Genomic DNA, 21,227 nt, shown 5'->3' on the forward strand with positions numbered 1-21,227 from the left:
TCTCTGCCTGCAACATCATGATGGAAGTGCCAAGAAGCAATCAACAGATGTCAAAGCACTGGTAGGTCCTGAGTAGTGGTTGTTATCACCATTACCCTGATAGGTACAGCTGCACCCTCTTAGTGTATTAACCAGCTTTTTTGTAGCTGTTTTGTAAACTGCAGATATTGCACAGGGTGGTTAATTCCTCATGGTCATGGCATGTTTCAGAAGGTGAGCCATGCTGAGGCCAGGGCTGTGCCAGCTGATTTCAAACCTCCCACTGTTCGTGTGTGCATTCATCTTGGTGCTGTGGAGTTAAGCTCCATCCATGAGCACAGCTTGAATGAGATAATTGTTCTGGACCTCAAGGGGAGATGAACTAACCACTGTGATGAGAGGAGGCTGACAGGGCTGTGCAGCTGCTTCCCTGAGAGCATTCCCTTCTGATGTGAGCAATGCAGCCAGTTCCTATCTTTAAGGTTAAGGCTATGATGAGCATTGGGGTTAGATTTTTGGGAAGATGAAAAGTGTATATCTTGTTAATTTATGTGATTTAGAATGTGGAGTCAGATGCAGTTTTGGAAAGCATTGTGATTTGATCTGGGCATATTGGGGTTTAGAAGGTTTTGGCGTCTTGTTGGAGGAGGTGACTGTGCCAAGATGCTAGTAAAGCCTGGCAGCCACCTGAGGGAAAGGGAAGTTGTGAAGGGAAGAGGGGAATAGGCTCCATGTACATTGCCTACCAAAAAGCTATTTCCTTATTGTCCTCTGCTGATTGAGCATGTATTATTGGGTAAACTATATGGCTGGGATTACAGATGGGGTTGTTATTGTGCTGTGAAAAGAGGAGGCAGGCCTAATACAAGACTGCTTTTAAGACTAGTGAGTGGCAGTCAGACCTGGGCTGAGTCTCTGTGCTCAAGTTATTTCTCTTCTGAAATTGAGGACAGTGGGGATATGCAAAGAAGGGTTGGAAAACATTCTGGCGATGGTGTTTTGGTGTGCACAAGAGAGCCATGTCCCCATCATGGCTCTTTAATTGCTCTGTTCCCTCCTGGAGTTAACAGGATACTCAGTGAGTTAAGCTCAGGATTGGTTGGGTAGGGTTTAACAGTGGACATGGGGTAGAATTGTGTTTGAAATGCTGGAGCCAGATGTTACGAATAGACCAAAGAGGGATTGTATCTTCAGGATGCAGTCCAGGGTGGGTCAGCTCAGCAGGTCAGCAGGTACTCCTTGCTGCTTTTGTCAAAGATGAATTTAAGTGAGCATTGGAGATCACAGAGAAAGGTCTGTGCTGGCGGCAAACAGCCCTTCTTAACAGCTATTCCCTGATGAATTTGTTGGCTGCTGTTTCTTTCTGAAGCTGGCCACCACAGTTGGGCCAAACTTTTACGCTGAGGGTCTATTAAAGGAAAAATCATGGAGCTAGTGCAGGAGTGTGTCTTAGATGGAGCCAGGCTGTTTGAGGCTTGTCTTCTGACCTGTCTACGATGGAAACGCGGTGCAAAACTCTTGCTGTTCCAGTTTCACTCTGAAATGATTTGGAAGTTTTGCTGCCACACACAGTTTCTGTCCTTTTATCTACTACTTTTCTGCTAATTTCATGGGGTTTGTGGGCATTTTTATGAGAGTGGAAATTTAGTAATCTAGTTGCAAGCCCATGCATTAATTACCTCATTGGGAAGACCACATGTGAAAGACATGCATTTGTGAGTCAGACTTGCTACATATTTCAGTTTATTTTAGCTGCTCTAAGTTTCTGTGAGACTTTCAGAAAAATGCGGTAAGCAAAATAAAACAAAATACGGTAGGACAAGCCAGGAAATTTATTAGCCCATTGAGAAATCTGTTGGACTTCTAATTGGTTATATCATCATACAATGTCAACTGCTGACTTTCTTTGTTTTTTACTTTTGTAAGTTACTAGAAAACCTACAGCAGTTACATTTACCACACTTTTGAATATAGTGTTAGAATTTGATCATTAATTATCCACAATAGTATTCTTTGAGCAACAATATATTGAAAAAAGTAGACTTTGTCTGAGTGTTGTTTAATATTGTTTTGCCAGAATTTGAGCCAGCTTTTTGATTTATAAAATAGCTTAACAGACTCTAGAGGTATGTTTTGCTAAATGTCTGTATGCTGGCTGTGATTTGAGAATTCCAAAAGAAGGTTTTCTTTTATACAGTATTTAGAATATGGATGACTATACGCATGAAAATTAGGCAACTTCAGCAATATGAGGAACATTTTTTTTATACAACTACTTGTGCTATATCCTTTTGCCAGCAGAGAATGAATCTGAGGCTGTAAAACACAGCAGCAGCATTTGGCTTTTTTTGCTCAAGAGAATAGGACCAGTAGGTCTTCTCTCTCTGACACAGAAAATACTGATCTGCTTGCATCTTGGAATAACAGGGCTCAAGCAAGTGCTCTTGTCACTTTTAAGAAACGTGTCTCTTCTGCTGTGCTGCGAACTTCCTCATTAAATTCCCCTCACTCCGTGTGAAAATGCAGTTCCTTTTTAAGTTACTGAAATGAATTCCACTTGTCTTTTGAACTGGTATTGTCCTTGGCAGTCCTGTGCAGCCATAGGTAAAATGAAGTAATGCTCTTAGTTGCACAGTTCTCCAGAGAGCCAGAGGTGGTGTCCTTTTTTGTTGAGTGAGACAAATGTAAATAGGATTTATATTAATCTCTTAAATCCACACTTTTGCAGATTTGGCTTATTAGTGTGTGGTTTAATAACAAAGGATAGATATATATCCTGAAAATCATTGGAGGCTGATTAGGAGTCAAGTATATGTCTCTCTAAATCCAACCATGCAAAAGGCAGTGACTCATTTAAAGGGTGAAAGAGCCATTTGGATTTCCAATAGAGAGATGAACAAAGAAGGGAAGAAATAAGAAATATGAAGCATTCTGAGATCTTTATTTATAAACAGAAATTGTCCTTGACAATGAACAAGCTAATGGGAATAGGTAATGTTTCATACTACTTCTCCCTTAGCTCTGATATGATTACGTCTGTTTGATATCAAGAGAAATAACTAAAATATTTACAGGCATATCTGGTCAGATATGTAAGAAGAGAGACAGATTCTCTTCAGTAGAGCCTGCTAAAAAGACATGAGGCAACAGACACAAACTGAAATACAGGAAATATTACTTAACCACAATAATATTTTTTCACTCTAAAGGTGATTCATCACTGGCACAGGTTGCATGGAGAAGTTGTAGAGTCTCCCTCCTTGGAGATCTTCGTAAGCTGCCTGAACATGGTCCTGGGCAACCTGACCAGGTTGACCCTGTTTGCACGAGGTGTTGAATCAGATGACCTCCAGAGGTCCCTTCCACCCTCAGCCATGCTGCGACTGTGTGAGATACATTTTCATATAGAAAAACTTTATGATTTTAGATTAATCACAGCAATATAAAAGAAGAGCACTCGATACACTAAAGATCAATTGACAAAGGATTTAGGAACCTAGCAAATTCAAAAATGCAATTGAGGTTTTAAGGCTTAAGTGTCAGGAGTCTGTTTTGAGAGCTCAACATGTGCCCCATCTGATTCTAGATCAGTTTGCAAATCTGGACTTTTGTTCTTTGATCACTTAGCTTATTTTGAAAAATACTCTTCAAAATTTTTGTTTTCCCAGAGTTACAACGGAATTGAGCTCCATGGTGAAATTCTGCTCTGAACTATGATGCACATTTTTCAGGCATGCTGTAATGGTTTGATGCGCTGCCCACAAGCACAAACTGCTACTTCATCCAGTCCTAACTGACAAAAAACATTTCTCCCCGTGCTACTTTATCACCTGATGTTATGACATTTTAAATGATTAACTGGAGTGCTTTGGACTTCGTAATTTGTTCAGAAAAGCTTTCATAGACACAAGCTCAGCCAGCAGGGATGGATTTATGGTATTTTCAACATTTCCTTCTAGATGTGTTTCCTGAGAAGAGTAACAAACTGGCTCCTCAATTGCACTTTCCATTAAAAACTCAGTGGCACCCACTCAGCACATCAATAATTCTTGTGAATACAGAATTACAAAGTGAGGGGGCATTTTCCCATGTACAGTTATGTCTCTGTGTAGCTGAGTGATAGCCCTGCGCAATGATGTCACAGATTCAAAGTTCAAAGTATTAATAACTGGCCAGAAAACTACTTTCAATGTTTTTTAGGATGGTTAGAACTATTAAATCTGAAGACCCTAGTTTCAATGCCATGGGATACATACTCACTGGTTGTCTCAGTATGAGCAACACAGTGTTTTAAACATGAAAATTTTAGAAATATTTTATTGTTTAATTCATGTTCCCAATGAATAGCCAAAGGGTGGGCACATCACTGGGGAGTGCCTTTGTCCCATGGAATAAATGAGCTCCTGGCCCTCATCCCTGGTTAGACATGGGCAGCAATTGCTCACGCTGTGGGAGCAGGACAGTGTGGGAGCTGCTGTCTTGTTTTCCTCACAGGTGTCTCAGATCTTCCATGTTCACAGAACACATGTTCTTATCCTATGTTCAGGGGAAAAGACCTTGCCTGGCATTAAAAATTTGTTGTGTACAAGCCACTGAGGCTAGCAGATACCACTGGTTTCCTAGATTCCAAGTCCATGAACCATGACACACCACAAATTTCTGGCCAGCAGACCACTGTGAACCTGAATTAAATGATGAAGTATTTCTAAATTGTACCAGAAAGAAATGTTTGTGCAATTTGATACTCAAACCCAAATTTCCATGTAGACTGGCACCCTGTTTTTCACAGGAAAGTTAGCCTTCATGTAGTGGCATTTCCACAAGACACTTTTCAGTGACCAGTCAGTAGGATCACATGTGAGAATCCAGGAAAAGCAAGGAGTTGTTGGGTTTATTCCTTTAACCAGAACTGCACATTTGTGCTTACAGAGAGAAGTTTTACCATTGAATAACATCGTATACTCTCAGCATGGCGCATTCTGTGGGAACCAAGTATCCCCATGGGTGCAGGTGGGCTTCAGCATTGTGAAAACACTTGATCTTCAAGAAACATCCTAAATGGACCTCTGCAGTAAGACTGTGCAGAAGGGACATCAGACTTTGAGCCTGAAGTGTAATAGCATGCACTTGGGACTTCTAAATCCTAAATCCTAGGATTTACATAAAAATTGAGCACCTATCAGGCTGCAGAGCTCAGGCATTACTGCTCTTCTTCGCATCTCTGTCAGTCTGAACCGTAAGAGAAGTGTAATTTTATAAGCATGCCTACGTCCTCTCAGAATTTTTACACTAACACAAATTCAAAAAATGAAGGATGTTGTAACACAGAAGTATTATGGGTAGTTCCTGCCAGTGTGCCTCTTCTGAGTGGAATCTGGTAGAAGTCACAATGATTTATTTATTTTTCAGCAGAACTTCTCTCCACCAAGGACAGTGACCAAGACGTACATCCGATTGCCTGAATATACACATCTTTGAGACACCAGTGAACAGGGCATTCACTTTCTAAAGTCTGTTTCATCTCACCATGAGGTTAACAGCAAACCTCCCCAATGTGCTGTCTGAAGCTCAGATTTGTTGCTCATATGCAAGTCAGCATTATCTACTTATATTTCTATTTTCACTGAGGCCACACGTAAAGTCCACATAAAGTCAACTCCAATGATTATTCTGATTATTTTCTGTTCACTACCTCACATAGGAGGTAGGATCTTTGGACCACCCAGCTTGCTAAATCCTTCATGGACATTAATTGGTTGAACATAATTTCTTCTTGCTTCCTATGGAACACGTGCTCTGAATAATGCACACAATTATCCCAGAGATTTGTTTTCCACTGCAGATCCATCTAATGAAAAAGTGGGGAGTAAAATAATTGAGCTAATGAAAAATTCAAGTCTGTCAGTTGCTTTCAGTCAGAAATAACTGTTATTCTCTTGCACTACTTCACTGAATTTAAAACAAAATATATCAGCGCAATAGCTTTTACATTTTTTTGGAGGAGACAACTGTGAAGTACAAAATGCCTGCTGAAAAAGAGAGCAGAGATTTCATACACATTGGTTAACAGAGAATCTGGACGCTTAAGAAGTCTCATGGAAACTAAGAAGAAAGCTTAAATGTGGCTCCCAGGCTGGCCTTTTATTTATTATTTATTTATTTTTTTTCAGTGAGCAGCTCTCAGCAGCACTGCTGGAAGAACTCACCAGGTTCTTTGTCCATAAACATTAATGACAGTCATCAACCCTTCTGCTTTTTCCTACTGTTCTTTTGTATGTTAAACTCCCCAGTTTTGGTTCTGCCAAATTATATGAGGATGCAAAAGGCTTCAGACAAAAAATGTTGGAGTGAAATATGATGTTAATTTCACAGGGGAATGCTGGAAGGATTAGAGGAAAATCAGTCCTTCTTCAAATGACAGTAACTGTAAGAATTTCCTGGATCAATCTATCAATAATGAAAAGAGAGCAACCAGGCTCATTTCTCTGTTAGAAAGTTACTTAGGAACTGTGCTGACTTACTGACATAGCACAGGCAAAGGTAATTTAGATAATCTTTCCTTCCATTTCTCATTCTTTGCCTTGCCGAAGGTAAAAATAAGCTCTGGCATAATTGTATTGTCTTCTAAGAGCTTTGCATGGTGCCTTCCCATGCCTTCATGAATGGTGGTGTATAGAAATCTTCAGAAAAGGGAAACACTTTTTTTAAGGGGTGAAAAAGCAACTTTAAGCCACAAATACCATGTTCTTCCCATGAGAGGTAAAACATCTCATGCCAAACGTCACTTCCAAAAGGCCCCAGATACTCTTACAGGTTAACCTGCAATGGGATCAAGCAGAGGAGTCACCAAGAAAGAACGAGGGTTGTTGTCCAAATACTGTTTTGCAACCTCGCTTTAGAGCATGAGGCACGTGAGGATCCTGCAAGTGGAGGCTGCCAGGGATACACCAGGCACTGCAGTGATGCTCCTCGCACAGGTACTGCAGAGTTTTGTGAAGCATACCCCTGTGCTCTGCAGCAATGGCAGGGCTAGGGCTTGCAGCCCTCCCTGCAAGCTGTCCTCCATCGAAATCGTGATGCTTTCCTCCTGTCATGAAGGAATCAAGCATCTAGATGTCCACTACGTTAATTAATATTTAATGGTTACATTTAATTAATCTTTACTAATTAATTATTGTCTGTAAAGTGAGCAGTTACTGAGTAGCTTATAAAATGGAGTTTAAAAGATCACCTTAAATTCATTCTGTAGAAAGCAAACTGTGCTCAGAAAGTTGCAGTTAGGTCTGATACAAGTCTGGATCAGCAGAGGGAGCTGCAACATAATATATTAATTACAGTCAGGTGAAGTCTTCCATACAAAGCATCAGGGGCTTTGCAGATCTAAGTAATTTTGCACTGATATTTATAGTCAATGTTTATTAACTATGCACCATCCGTATAGCATCATGTAGTCATCATAGGGCTCTTCTAGGTCTCAGACATACTTGTTCCTGTGCTCTTCGTCCAGGTAAAACCTAAGCAGGAGTCTGTGTATGCTGCAAACAGCTGGGGACACTGCAAGGAACAAAGTATCCCTGGGGGAAGAAACTTCAACATTCAACCACCCTTTCTGAAGGCGCAAGGGTGAAGTTAGGCAAATCAGATTAGGCATACAAATTTGAACAAACTGTTCTTAATCCTCACATGTAAAATATTTCAGGTAGCAGGTCGTAGCTGTACCTGGGTTACACCTGCATTCAACAGGACGCTTTTTGAGAGCACCTGGTCCCCAAAACTATCCCTCAGGAATGGCTGGGGGAGCAACATCAAACAAAGGAGGATGTACAAGCTACACACCTTCATCACATCACCATTTCATAGGCTAGCAAATATCAAACCACGGAGTAGTATTCACAGACACAATAAATTCCACCTAAGGAACCAGCAGTATTCATCCATCTGCTACAAAATCTCTCAGGAGAGGTGCAGAAACCACTTTGTTACTCCTGGTCATGATCTCATGACACCTCTTCAGTCATTGTGTCCTGTGCTGTTAGAAAACAATTTGTCAGACGTGCCGATTAGTTAGTCCTACTTGAGATCTCTCAATAACCCAATAGGAGTTAGAAGAATGGTATCTTCTTAATTATTTTGCAATAGCTAATGGGACCAATTCTATGAGAAAATTAGTACCATCCTTTTTCTGGGTAGACAATATACAAATGGCAAGAAGACAGAAAGGGAATAACTTGGCAACAGGCAACAGTGAAATAGTAGAAATTAAGTCCTGAGACCCGCAACAGAGAGCGATCCACATTTTTAGTAGTGAGTAGGCAGAATATAATAAGATGTGGTTACTTTATCTGGACATGTTTCTGTGAGCATATGTGGCCCTGTTCCTTGCTTAGCACACCGGGACATCATTTCAAAGAGACTCACTGTGAGCTGCAGGCATTAGTTTCTGAAATTAGCATTTGTGTCCTGGCTAATGGATGCATCTGAAAGCATGTGGAGTAATGATTTTTCTGAGCTCTAATTCCTCTTGCACAACACAAAAATCACACAACCCAGTGCAAATGCACTCCTCAAGAGGCATCTGGGACCTCGTTGTCTCTTTGTAAGTCTGCCATCCCTGAGGGACAGGAGTTACATGTCAATGCCAGCATGAGGGTGTGTTGTCCTGTAGAAAAGGGAATGAGCTGTTTCCACTGTCTGTGAGGCATTACATTTCTCCCCTTCATGGTGATAGGATCATCAGGCAGTTTGGGCTGGCAAGGACCACGGGAGCCTCCAGTCTGCCCCCTGCCCCGAGCAGGCTCAGCTGTGGGGCCAGACGGGGCTGCTCAGGGCTTCACCCAGCCAGGTCTAGACCCTCCAAGGATGGTGACATCCCCCTCTGCTTTCTGCTGCTTCCTGATCATCCCTGAACCTCCCCTCAGCTCACGGTTCATTTCAGTTGCCCCTGATGAAAGATGTGTCTTTCCATGACTACTGGGAGGATTAGGGTGGGACTAAGGAAGAAGAGCCTGGCTGTAATATTAATTAATTAGGCAACACACCTTCGAAAATCTAGTATAAGCTTAAATAGCTACTAAGCAGGTGACTGTTATATTGCTAAACAACTACCTCACTGCAAGTAATACTGAGCTATAATACAGTTCAATTATATGTTATTGCTATTAGTATTAACACAGGATTGTATTACTATTAATATAATTTGTAAGTCAACCATATAAGCACTATTTCCATTTTCACCATTTCACTCTTTTAAAAAACTTCATTTTTTTTAACATTGTTTGCGGCACATTAAAGGAGTGTTCCTAAGCAATTAGCTTTTATTCACTATACAGTAATTTGATATTTGTGGGGAGGAAAAAAATCAAGGACTACACTGAACATGTACATAATCCGCAAGGCTGCTATATGAAAATACCAATTTTGTCACATATCTCTACTGAAGCAAAATAGAAATTGTTCATTGTGGCAGTAGTATTTAAATGCATGTTTTCATTGTGGGAGACAGTCTTATTGCTGAATACTCAGGGCTGTGACAGAGGATGAATAGATGGAGTTCTTTAGTAAATGCAGGACATCGTTATCTCAAGAGGAAAGAAGGGTAAATGGGGAAAAAATTAGAAAAAATGTGATTACAGTAGTGATGATGAAGCATCACTGCTGCTGTTGAGTCGTTGTGCTGCTGCTGTTGAGATGTGTATTCATTGCTGCACTTGGCCCAACTGTGACATTAGCTAATTTATTAAGATGTTATTTTAAGGAAATGGTGAATCTTCTATAGGGCATGAGTTGCAGGCGGAAGAAGTGGTTCTATTAAAAGCTCATTGCTGGTTAGAACTGCCAACCATAACAAGAGCTTTGCTTGCATTAAGCCCAGTGACAAACCAAGAACCTCAGAGTCAGCAAATGTCTGGCACTCACGTTTGCTCTAAGAAACACAACATCTTCACACCCAGAATCAGAGCTGCCATAAGAACACAGAAACTACCTGCTTGACAGGATTTTCTTTCTGTTGGAACAACAAAGTAGAGTTTAATGCTTTGGAGTCAATTTCAAATTAGAATACCGTCATCCTGCTCCAAAGGTCTCGGAGTCTGAAACCTGCTCTTTATCCTCAGGATTTATATGGAGGAAAGGGGCAGTGCAAGCGACTGTATCTGCACCAGCCTCTGTCTACACTTAGGACTCACCATAGGAACCTGGCGAGATGGTGTCATGTGTTGGGAGAGGAGTGTGGAGTCAGTGGGAGCCGTCAGTCTTGCAGTGTCCCCACCATTGTTGGGGTGACATGGCTTCATGGGTCAGGGCAGGAGCCAGGACAGGGTGTGTATCCTACTCAGGCTCCTGTCCATGCTGGGGACCTTGGATGCCCTCCTCTTCATGTCAGGTCTGGTTTGCAGGTGTTGGGGATTAAGGGATGGGGTTTGAAAGCAGTGGATTGATCAATGAGATTGGTAGGAGGACATCTTTGTTGGAGCCTAAACTCCCCCTGGTATCTTTGTTCTGGCCCCAGTGTGGGGAGGACATCCATAAGGTGACACACCTGAGAGCACACAGAAGACAACAGGCAATGACGATGCTGCAGTATGCATTTTCTGTTGTCACTGGCATTGAATCCATTAAACTGCACCCTGTGTGAAGAAAGGGAAAGCGTTTCAGTACTTGTTTAAGGGGAAGTCTGTGCTGACTTTATAATGATCAAAAAGCACAGCAGCTGGTGGCTGTAAGAGATGCTTGAGAATGATGTTTGATGTGTAGCTATTTATTTCTCTTTCTTTAATGGTAAACATATATTTTTTTTTTTTTGTCTAAGGAAAACGTTTGTTTTTTCAACAGTTGTTATGAACCTATTCCAATAGTCTCATAAGGTTTGGACAAAACAGTCTATCAAATGTAATTCTAGGCTTCCGCTTGTAACACATTTTTGCAAAAACCAGCAGTGTGAAAATAGTATTAACAGACAAATAATAGCTGTGTTCTCTTATATCTCAGTTGACTAATAGGATTGAAATATGGGGGAATAAATGTGCTTTATTTTAGACTCTGAAAATGAAGGAAAACATCATTTTGAAAACTGTAGTATTTGGTTTCAGGTAAAAACGAAAAAAGACAAAAAAACTCTTATAGAGTAATGCAGGGAAATAGTCTGCTTAGATATCTGCAAGCATGAATATTCTAAACTGTGGAGCCTTCATCTCTGTGTCTGACAGCAATATTTGACCTGAAACACAAGCAAACCTCAACTGCTTTCTGGTTATGCCAGCCCTGTACAGACAATCTCGTTAAGTTTTCAGCCCTGAGAGAGACTTCACAGATTGAGTACAGAACTGGATGTCTGTAGGATAACCAAATACTCAGAGATGGAAATAGTTAAGGCTGATGAAAATTTTGGCAGAGACGTAAATGCCCTTCTTCAGATTCTACTAGTTTCTATTAGAAATCTGGATGAGTCATAAATCCAGCCATCTAACGTGAGGGTCTTGCATCTCCTGAGGAAAGGGTGCTGGGTGGTATTGGGATGAGGATGCCAGTCTAAACTAATCTCATATGCCTTCTTTAATAATAATTTCTAAAATCTCTTGGGATTTTACTTTGCCTTTTTCAGTGTTGAGGCCTGACACAATACAGCTTTTCCCCTGTCCCAGTTGCTCTGTGCATTCAAAATGTAACTTCTCTGGAGCAGCATCTGCCTCTTGTCACATGGCTGCAGTTTCTGGAGGCAGCATACAAACAAATACCAGCAGCAAGCTAAATTCTACGCTGTGTCCATTTGTACTGCATTACAGAAAAGACAGATGTAGCTGGAAGTTTTCCAATTGACATGACATCCTTTTTAGCATCTACCAAGAATGAAGAATGTAACGCTCTGGAACTTGCAATTTCTTCAAGCAAACTTGGCATTCAAAAGAACTAGCACAGACTTCATTCAAAAAATGTCCCATAAAAAGTTTATCATTTTTTCTTGTTTTTCTTTTTTTTCTTTCTTTCTTTCTTTTTTTTTTTTTTTTTTTTTTTTGGATTAAATTGAGTAAATTGTATCTTCTTTCTTCTTCTCTGTATTTTCTATGGGAGGAAAAAGTATGGCATTCTTAATGAGGTCAGATACATTCCTAGTAAGAGAAAAATGCTGAGAGGGGATCATGCTTTCCTTGTTTGTACTAGCATGCCTCAAAAGCAAAGTTTTGGAATAGCAAGCAGAGAAAGACATATATTCCCTAAATGTCTTCCACAGACTTCTGGGGACATAGTGTGGATTATGCTGTTAACTATGATATGTGATCTCTTCAGTGCCTTGGTACTAGGAGGTTTGGTCACATGAGAAGTATCTGAGAAGTCTGGCAGCAGATACTCCCTGGTGCAGTGAATAGTTTGAATCTATGGCTGCTGAAACAAGGCTTTCTGAGTTGTTCTTGTTGTTGTTGTTATTTATGTAGGAATATGCATCATCCTAACTGAAAATTTTGATTTGTAAAATGTTTGTCTTTTTCAGTCTTTTCTGTTTGTTCCACGGACAATCAGGAAAAAGAAGCATATTATGCTGCTTTCTTCTAATACGTAAAACCTCCTCACCGCTTGGACAGTTCACTTGACACCAAAAGAACAGGCTTTTGAAATGGTGCCTATGGCTGTGAGTGTAGTGAACTGGCAATACCTGCCAACACCCTTCTCTTGCACTGAATTAAGTGTCCCAGAGACGTGCTGTCTGGCCAGTTGCATGCCGTTCTGTCCCTAGGCAGCACACAAATTTCGATAGAGTAAGAGTGGTATTTGGTATCTCATATTAGCTAGTTGGTTCAATGCATACAGTCAGCATTGGCATGGAAAAATCTGATGCCCCATTTGTTTTAAATCAGGAGCTTTAATAATTGAAATTCAATATTATAAGGCATGTCAGGATTTGTAGAGGTCAAGACCATGACATAATGAAAGAGTTGCAGAATCTTGAGCTCAGCATTTCTTCACCTGAATGATTGAATATATCTTATAAAAAACTCTTTTCCTTAGAAAGACACAATTCATTTATTCCGGTGTGATTTCTTTTAAGTACATTCTACACCACTCTTTTGACCTGGTGGTTTTACTTCAGATGTTAAGTTCATGATGAAAGAACACTCCAAATAAGTGTTGTTCTTCACATGCACTGGTCAGGTTTGGGGTTGTTTTTGTGTGTGTATTTGTTTGTTTTTTGATGAAACATATTTAATGCATATGTAAGACAGTATCTGACAGCAACGTTTGTTTGCTTTCTTCCTGGAGGTGACAAAATGTAGTCTTACCTAATCCGCTGAGAAGTCTGTAGTTGGCTGTCTTCAGACAGAGCAAAAGATAACTGCACTGACACCTGGGCAAGAACAGATATAAGTACACCAACAAATCTAATGGGACTGAGGGAAGAACTGAGAGTTAATAAATTCAGAGAGCCATTGGACCTATTACTAGTAGATGGGATTATTTATATTGTGCTGAATGATGGGACTTGTAAGACATATTGTGTGTCTTGTAAAATGTGTTGTGTTTTAGGACCCATAAATCATTAAGACAGCTGAGCACAAGTTTGTACAAGTAGTTCAAGGGGTGCAAGCACTTTTTAAAAAGATCTTTTGCAACTGAAGCTAGGTTAAATGGATCTGAAAAGCATCTGAAGAAATTTTATAGACTGGCATGTGCCTGAGTAATGACTGGTAGTAGCCATTTCTACTTCCACTGCCCAGTTCTAAATGAAGAAAATGGAGTTCCTTTTTGAGGTAAAAAAAAAAAAACAAAAAAAAAAAAAAAAAAACACCCTATTGTAATGAAATAATATGTGGTTGTGTAGAAGTGCTATAGACACTTAATTGCATAGAATCATAGAGTGGCTTGGCTTGGAAAGGACCTTAAAGACCATTTAGTTCCAACAAAGTTTTCTTTTTTTCCAGAAAACTATGTATTTCCTCCTTGAAAGGTTCCTGCATAATGAGGCACACTTTTCTGCAAACCATTGTGGTACTGGTGTAGAATTCAAAGTTCAGTGTTGTCTTTGCCTTTGCTACTATTTAGTTCAAAATAAAAGCAAACACCAATTTATTTGCTAGACCTTGGAGGATTTTTACCTAAATATTTGGGTATCAATAGCTACCCAAATGGCTTCAGTAATTCATGCCTCACTGCGGGCAATGTGTGTGTAAACCTCGTCATGTGTATACACTGCAGCAGAGCAGAGCTGAAATAGATAATAATAGCTAATGAATAGATAATAATAGCTAATGAATAATAGCTAATGAAAATGAGGAAAATAAAGATTTTTTCCCTGCCCCCCCCCCCCCTTTTTTTTCTTTTAGGAGGAAGAAAGTGAAACATAACATTTCAGATGAGGCTATTTTTTCCCTTTTGTTTTTATAGGAAAAAAGATACTTATCATACCTTTTTCAAAAAGGCCTTAGCTGTGCCTCTAAACTCTGCTGTTTCAGAACCAAAGAGGACCTAATCAAGTCCACACTGAATCCTGCCATACTTTGTCATTACTTGCAGTGCCATTGAAGTCAACTGACTCCATAAAACACAAACTCACCTCTCCATCTGCAGCAGGGATGATATTATTTCCTAGCAAGGTCACCAAAATACAGAGAGTTATTGATGCGTAAGTAACAGTCTTGTATAATCTTAAATGTGAATAGTGGTTTAGTCTTTGCTACCATCTGTCTGTAGTTGAGTGACTAAAGATCATAGAAGCACAGACTGGTTGAAGTTGGCAGGGACGTCTGGAGGTCATCATGTCAACCCCCCTGCTCAAGCAGGGACACCTACAGAAGGTTCTCCGGGACCACGTCCACATAGCAATTGAAGATCTCCAAGGAGGGAGACTCCACATCCATTCTGGGCAACCTGCTCTAATCTAATTACTAAAGGTAAATTATTCTCCCCTATGGAAGAGGAAGTGTATTTCCATTGCACAGAGACTTCTTATGGCAGACGATTTTTTGGGGTGCTTTTAGAAGAATATTTTTTAACACTTGACCCTACTCTTTTTAGTTGAAGTTTCTTGGAAGAAATAATGAGATGCTGAAATTCATTTCTTCTCTATTCACAGTGAATCCGACTAAATTTACCATTAATCAACAGGAAAGACATCTTAGACAAATATAAATATGATGAGTGCTTTAAAAACTTTCTTTAAAATATAAAGTGATTTTATGAGGGATACCAGGAAATTATTATTTTTTTTTTTTAGATTCTCACTGACAGAAGCTGCTAAGTCCATCTATGGCTCTTTGAAATAAACAGCCACATTGAACTAACCAACAGCATTGCTCAGCAGGTTATTACTGTGAAGAGGCACAATGCATTAAAGATAATACAGCTGTGCAGATTTATGCTGCTTGTATCAGCATTTGCGTGACAGATATCTGTGTGTATCAGTATCTTTCTGACACCTCAGGTTTGTCTGATTTTGAATAACCTTACAGGTATTTTCCAGTTGATTCTGTTGACCTGTGAGTGTTCGGCACAATTCCTACAGAAAGATATTCACTCAGAAATTGATTCTCTGATCTGTAGGAAAGTGTTGGTTTGGAGGCCCATGTCAAGGTGGAAAAGCTGGTCAAACCAAGCAGTTTGCAGGACTGTATTGTGAAGGTATTATGTTCCTTGATGTTCATAACTAATAAAATTGTCCAGCTGCCAGTTGCTTTACACATGGGTTTTATGGATTCTCCTCTCTCCACAGTGACCACTCAAATCTTGTCTTCTTTTAGACAGAATTACTTTCCTGGGGCACAGAATGGATTTTGAGTTCCCAAGTGGATCAGAATCTCCATTAAATATATCCTCAGGAGTCTGATGGAAAGACTACAATATAAGGTAAATACAAAGAAAAGGCACCTGCATTCACCCCTTTGGATTTAAACTCAGGGAGGAGTATAAAGATCAATCGTCCATACCTGCTGTCATGGCTGCCCACTGAGTGAAACAAATCACAGGTTTGTATTATCCAAAACTATCACAGAAGTAATAAGACTCAGTTGTCTGGGAGACTTAATACAGTTACAGAAAGTTGTTACATTCTTCCATTACTCCTGTATTTCTAGAGCTTGCCACCTGGGGGTGTGGGGGTGTGTGGGGGAGAAGTCTGCTTAGAGATGTGTTTTCATTCTCTAACCCTGGAAATCTTAAGCTTCTGACTTTAGGCACTGCACTCAGAGTTGCTAAGAGCAGGTAATGCTAATTGTGGTTGTGGGTGATTCTTAAGGTTTCTGAAAACTCTCTCAAAAAGCTGTATTTGGGCACAGGAATCATGACTTGTTTTTCCAAAATGAGGCATAGAAGTTTTTCTGCTGTCAGGTATTTCACTTTTCAAAATGCAAGAATTTTTGAAAAATCCTAGTAAAATAAAATACAGTTTCAGGAAGCAGATTTTGTGAGATTTTGGCCATGTTGCTATCTTTAGACATGATGAAAAATCTTCACTTATGAGTCACTGATGCTGAAAAAAAAGACCAATCTGTCAGTGAGCTGAAAAAACATTTACAGCCTTGTTTGGTTAGCAACTGACAGGCTATTTCATCCAGCTCTGCTGAGGTAATTACATTTTCCATTCCATCACATCTAAGAGCACTTTTCAGACTTTGAAGAAATTTGTCGCAGGAGCACAATTTGTGTTTGCTTTTTTTTGTTTGTTTGTTTGTTTTTAATATTAAATTGACTTGTTGACATTACAGGGCTTGCTTTCACTGTATTACTTAGACTTTGTGTACCCATGACATGTAACTGTGGATTGGCCATTCAGAAAAACAAGCTACTCAACAACCATGCAAATTGTCTTTTGTCTGATTTCTGGTAGTATGAGGATTTTGGTTTTTTTTGTTGTTTGTTTGTTTGTTTGGTTGGTTAGCTTGTTTTGTTTTGTATTAGTGCTGAGCAAGCAATGAAAGAAAGCTTTCCTTGAAGCAATCTTCCTATCCTAAATGGCATCTTGTTCAGTTACAAGGTGTGTAATGCTAACAGCTGTGGCCAATATCTCTTCTGTATAAATTGATTCCGTAAGAGAAGACATGACCTTTTCTTTCTTTCTCCTGTGACCCCACACCAGAAGTCACTCACAGGCCTAGCAGCTTTAGAAGAAATGTGTTCTCAATGCAAAGGGCTTAGAGGAAACTTAGCTCTGTGTCTCTCTATCTCTTGTGTGGATATAGATATTCGTATTTAAGAAATGAGCATCTTCCTTCCCTTGAGCAGTGCTCAATATCCCCAGTGGTGAGCAGGTCTGATCAAATGGAGGCACTGCCACGGGACTGGGTCTCAAGAGGGCATGATTATTTAAAACCTCAGTAGGAATGATATAACTTACCATCCTGGCCAAAATTCAGGGCTTGGCTCATTGACTTGTGGTTCTCATCAGCTGGAGAGCTACTCCATTTTAGCTTGTGAATGTTCCTGTTCAGCAGGTGCCAAATTTGAACTAAGAGGTTTTCATTTTGCTCCTGATTTTAGTGCTCGTGAGGCTATTTATGCTCTTGATTATACACTTAAAGGTCAAAACTAACCATTAAGCTGATCTGGTCTGACCTCCTGTAAGTTGTAGGCTGAAGAACACAATGCGCTTCCTCTCCCTTCAAGTCAAATATGTTTTATTTAAACTACAATTATAACTTTCATTTTTAAAGACTACAAAGTAATGAGAAATACACCTCTTCACTTGGTAAACTCTTCCATTTGACCTTAATGTTAAAAAGTATGTTCTTTACTTCCAGTGGTTTTTGTTTGTTTGCTTGTTTTTGATTCTTCATTTGTCTGTCATTAATATTTGTAACATATCCTTCTGCAAGATAGTTCAAACCTAAGCCATCACACATCTTTTTTAGGGTGACTGGAGGCTCTGAAAAACAGGTGTCTCAAATGGGCCATCCCTCCAGTGCAAGCTTGCAGCATAGGTTTTTCAAAATCAAATTTTGATTTATAGAGATGGTGAAAAAATCACTCCCTTAAAAATATCCTCTATCTTGTCTGCATCCTGGCTAGTGTATGAAGAAGCTGCTTTTTTATTAAACTAAGATCATTTTTGTCTCACCTTTGTCTAGGCTGGCTTTTTTTGTTTCTTGTCAGGTGTAATGAATCCAAAAGTTGTCTCAGAACTTACATGAAGAAATGGGTATGGCTGTATATTTTTGACACAAGACCCTCTTTTAAAATTTCGGTTCACTCTGTTAATTGGTCTACTAAAGTCAAAACTGTGAACTCAATTCACTGTTTGATTATGGCTGGTTTATGTCTATGTTACTCACTGATTTCCCCATATCATTCATTTGAAAAAAAAAAAAAAAGAAGTGATGGTACAGACCTGGGTGGAACACCAACTGAACTCAGCTCTTCCAAGTTGGCCTTCTTCAGTAGATGTAGCATATCTGTCTTCAGCTGGAGTCTTGGCAGCCGTCTCTGGGCATCCCTGCTTTGTCGAGGGGTTGAACCAGATGACTACCAGAGGCCTCTTCCCACCTCAATGATCTTGTGATTCTGTGAAAAACCAGTATATTTGTAAAAGACTCAGTGCGGCATTTCCACAATTGATTGGCAAGGGGCAGGTATCACTGATTATAATTCTGCAGAGTGCTTTACCCAGAAATACAAAGTACACTGTGTTCATCACGTTTTGTCTTCTGTTAACTCTGGGAAAGAGTCAAGAGGAAGAGAGAAGGAATAGCCAGATGCAAATCAGGATTTCAGCTAGAGAAACTACAGTTTTCTCAGAAGAGATATATAATTCACAAAATCTTATAGATGTCATAACCTGAACATATTACATTTTGTTTGTTTGTTTGTTTGTTGTATGATTGGATGGTTGGTTTGGTTTGGTTTGGTTTGGTTTAGACAAGTGGTATGCATTGCATTGCTTATTGACTTATATTGGAACAAGATGGTCAAATGGATGGATGGAGAATCAATGAAGATGTTCCACTACTGCCAGAACCCACTCATGGCAACATAGGCAACCCAACAGTGAGCCCCATACCTCTATTCACAGGAATGAGAACAGAAACTGCAGAGAGTGCAAAATATGGACATCTATCTCTAGGTCTTAATTATGCCTTATTTTCCTTTTTGTAAAATGGAGGTAATATGAAAGTGTAATGAAGACCTAAAGTCACGGCAAGTGTAGTGATTGGGATCATAAAAGTAAATAAGACAGGGGAACCAAATGCTTTTTCCATCCATGAAAATCAGGCTATTTTACACCTGACTGAATATTCAAGAAATACTCAATTATCAAGCTTATGGAATAATTACAATTCCAGCTGAGATTAAGGGTATATGTGGGTGTTCAGACTCTTGGAAACATGGATGCAACAGCATCAAAAGGAATGCTGTAGCTGTAGGAAGCAAATTCCACTCCCCAGTGAGGGATTTGTCTCAATCTGCATACTCAGTAATTTCCCAGGCACCACAAAGAAAAAAACAACCCTATCAATTTTCATCTGTAACGCAGAGTTTGTCATGTAAGAACCTGAGCTGTCTTATTTTTCTTAAAATATATACTTTGCCTTTTCTGCTAGGGTTAGGCATACTTGCCAAGATGTGTTCAATTATTTGATCTGTGTTTCTGTCAATGGCACAATATGAAACCTGTTACTTGAAGCGAAACCAGGCACCATTCTTCACTGGAATACTTTTCAAAGGAATACTTTTCTTAATATATATAACTCTAATTCACATTGTGAATTAACACTAGCTTGTTAGTAATAGGTAATAAATCTCATTAATCTCCCTATGCTGAGTCTGTTTTGCCCGCCACGAAAACTGTTGAGTGATCTCCCTGTCCTTATCTCAACCCTTGAGCCCTTTCCATCGTATTTTTCCCCTTTTTTCCTTTGAGGAGGGACAGTGAGAGAGGGGATATCACGGACTTTAGCTGCCCAGCAGGGTGAAACCGCCACAGTAAGATACCTAGCTATTAATTAAAATGTTAAACACATCCAAATCTCCTTGATCACCCTTGGGTGAATCCCATCTGTCCCCATAGACTTCTGTGCATCTAAATGGAGTAGCAGGTCTCTAACCATTTCCTCTTGGATTTTTAGGGTTTCATTCTGCTTCTCATTCCTATCTACCAGCTCTGGGTGCTGGCTACCCAGAGGACAACTGGTCTTGCTGCTGAAGACTGAGACAAAGAAGGCATTACATACCTCAGCCTTTTCCTCATCTCTTGTCACTATGTTTCCCCCCATAACAACCAAGGATGGAGATTCTCCTTAGTCCTTATTTTCTTGTTTATGTCCTCAAAAGGAGGTGGGGATTGGGCTCTTCTCCCAAGCAACAAGTGATAAGACAAGAGGAAATGGCCTCAAGTTGCACCAGGGGAGATTAGGTTGGATATTAGGAAAAAGTTCTTCACTGAAAGGGTTGTGAAGTATTGGAATAGGCTGCCCAGGGAAGTAGTCACGATCCCTTGAGGTCTTCAAAAAATGTGTAGATGTAGTGCTTAGTGACATGGTTCAATGGTGGACTTGGCAGGTTAAAGGTTGGACAAGATGATCTCAGAGGTCTTTTCCAATCTAAATGATTCTATGATTCTGTGATTTAGAGGTAAATCTTCACTATAACCCTTTCTGCATTATCAGCTGTCTGTTCTCCTGTATGCATTTCCAACTTCATTGGCATTATCCTATAGCAAGAATGTGAAGTAACAGCTTTCATGCTCCTTACCTTTCTGCTTTTGTATATATATCATCCAGGGCTTAGGGTTCTGTTTTGATCTGGCTTTTCTCTCCTTGTCGTTAGTCCTTTTCTGAAGATCAGCTGCATCCTCCCTGGCTGACCCACGCCACAAGCAGATCATGTAACATTAATTTTTATGTTGTGCCTTGCTGTCCCTAGAATTTCTGGGGTTCGGGGAAAACTGAGGACAGATGTAAAATATACTGGCACATATGGATCATTTGCTTTAGATCTATGGGGAATTTTCACCACAAGGATGTAAAGAGAAGAAAATAATATGGCCACAAAAGGAAGACCATCAGCCTTTCAAATAGCACAATATGTCAGGTTAAAAAAAAAAAAAGAAAAAAAGTACATTTTAAAAATCAACAGTTGATATTTTTTCTCAGATATTATCAGGTACTCTGGAGAATAAATTGGATTTTAGGTTGATCTTTTTTTTGTTTAATGTTCACACCTCAGTAAAGCTTGAACACATGTACTTGGAGCAGGAGTTCTAACAATAATCTTGCCCAAAGGCTAAGCTTTTACATCTAGTGTTACATATTCATTCTTCTTTACTAAATCAC

At 39.7% G+C, this 21,227-nt stretch overlaps 1 long non-coding RNA gene across 2 annotated transcripts in view; it reads left to right on the forward strand.

Moving 5' to 3' along the window:
* Positions 1–21,227, forward strand: part of LOC121061531 — a 27,137-nt gene continuing 5,910 nt past the window's right edge. For both annotated transcript variants that reach the window (XR_005815137.1, XR_005815136.1), the window contains exons 1-2: positions 1–61; positions 15,705–15,810. This is a non-coding gene — a long non-coding RNA (uncharacterized LOC121061531). The remainder of the gene's footprint in view (positions 62–15,704; positions 15,811–21,227) is intronic.

The sequence above is a fragment of the Cygnus olor genome, chromosome Z (genome assembly GCF_009769625.2).
Source record: "Cygnus olor isolate bCygOlo1 chromosome Z, bCygOlo1.pri.v2, whole genome shotgun sequence".
NCBI lineage: Eukaryota > Metazoa > Chordata > Aves > Anseriformes > Anatidae > Cygnus > Cygnus olor.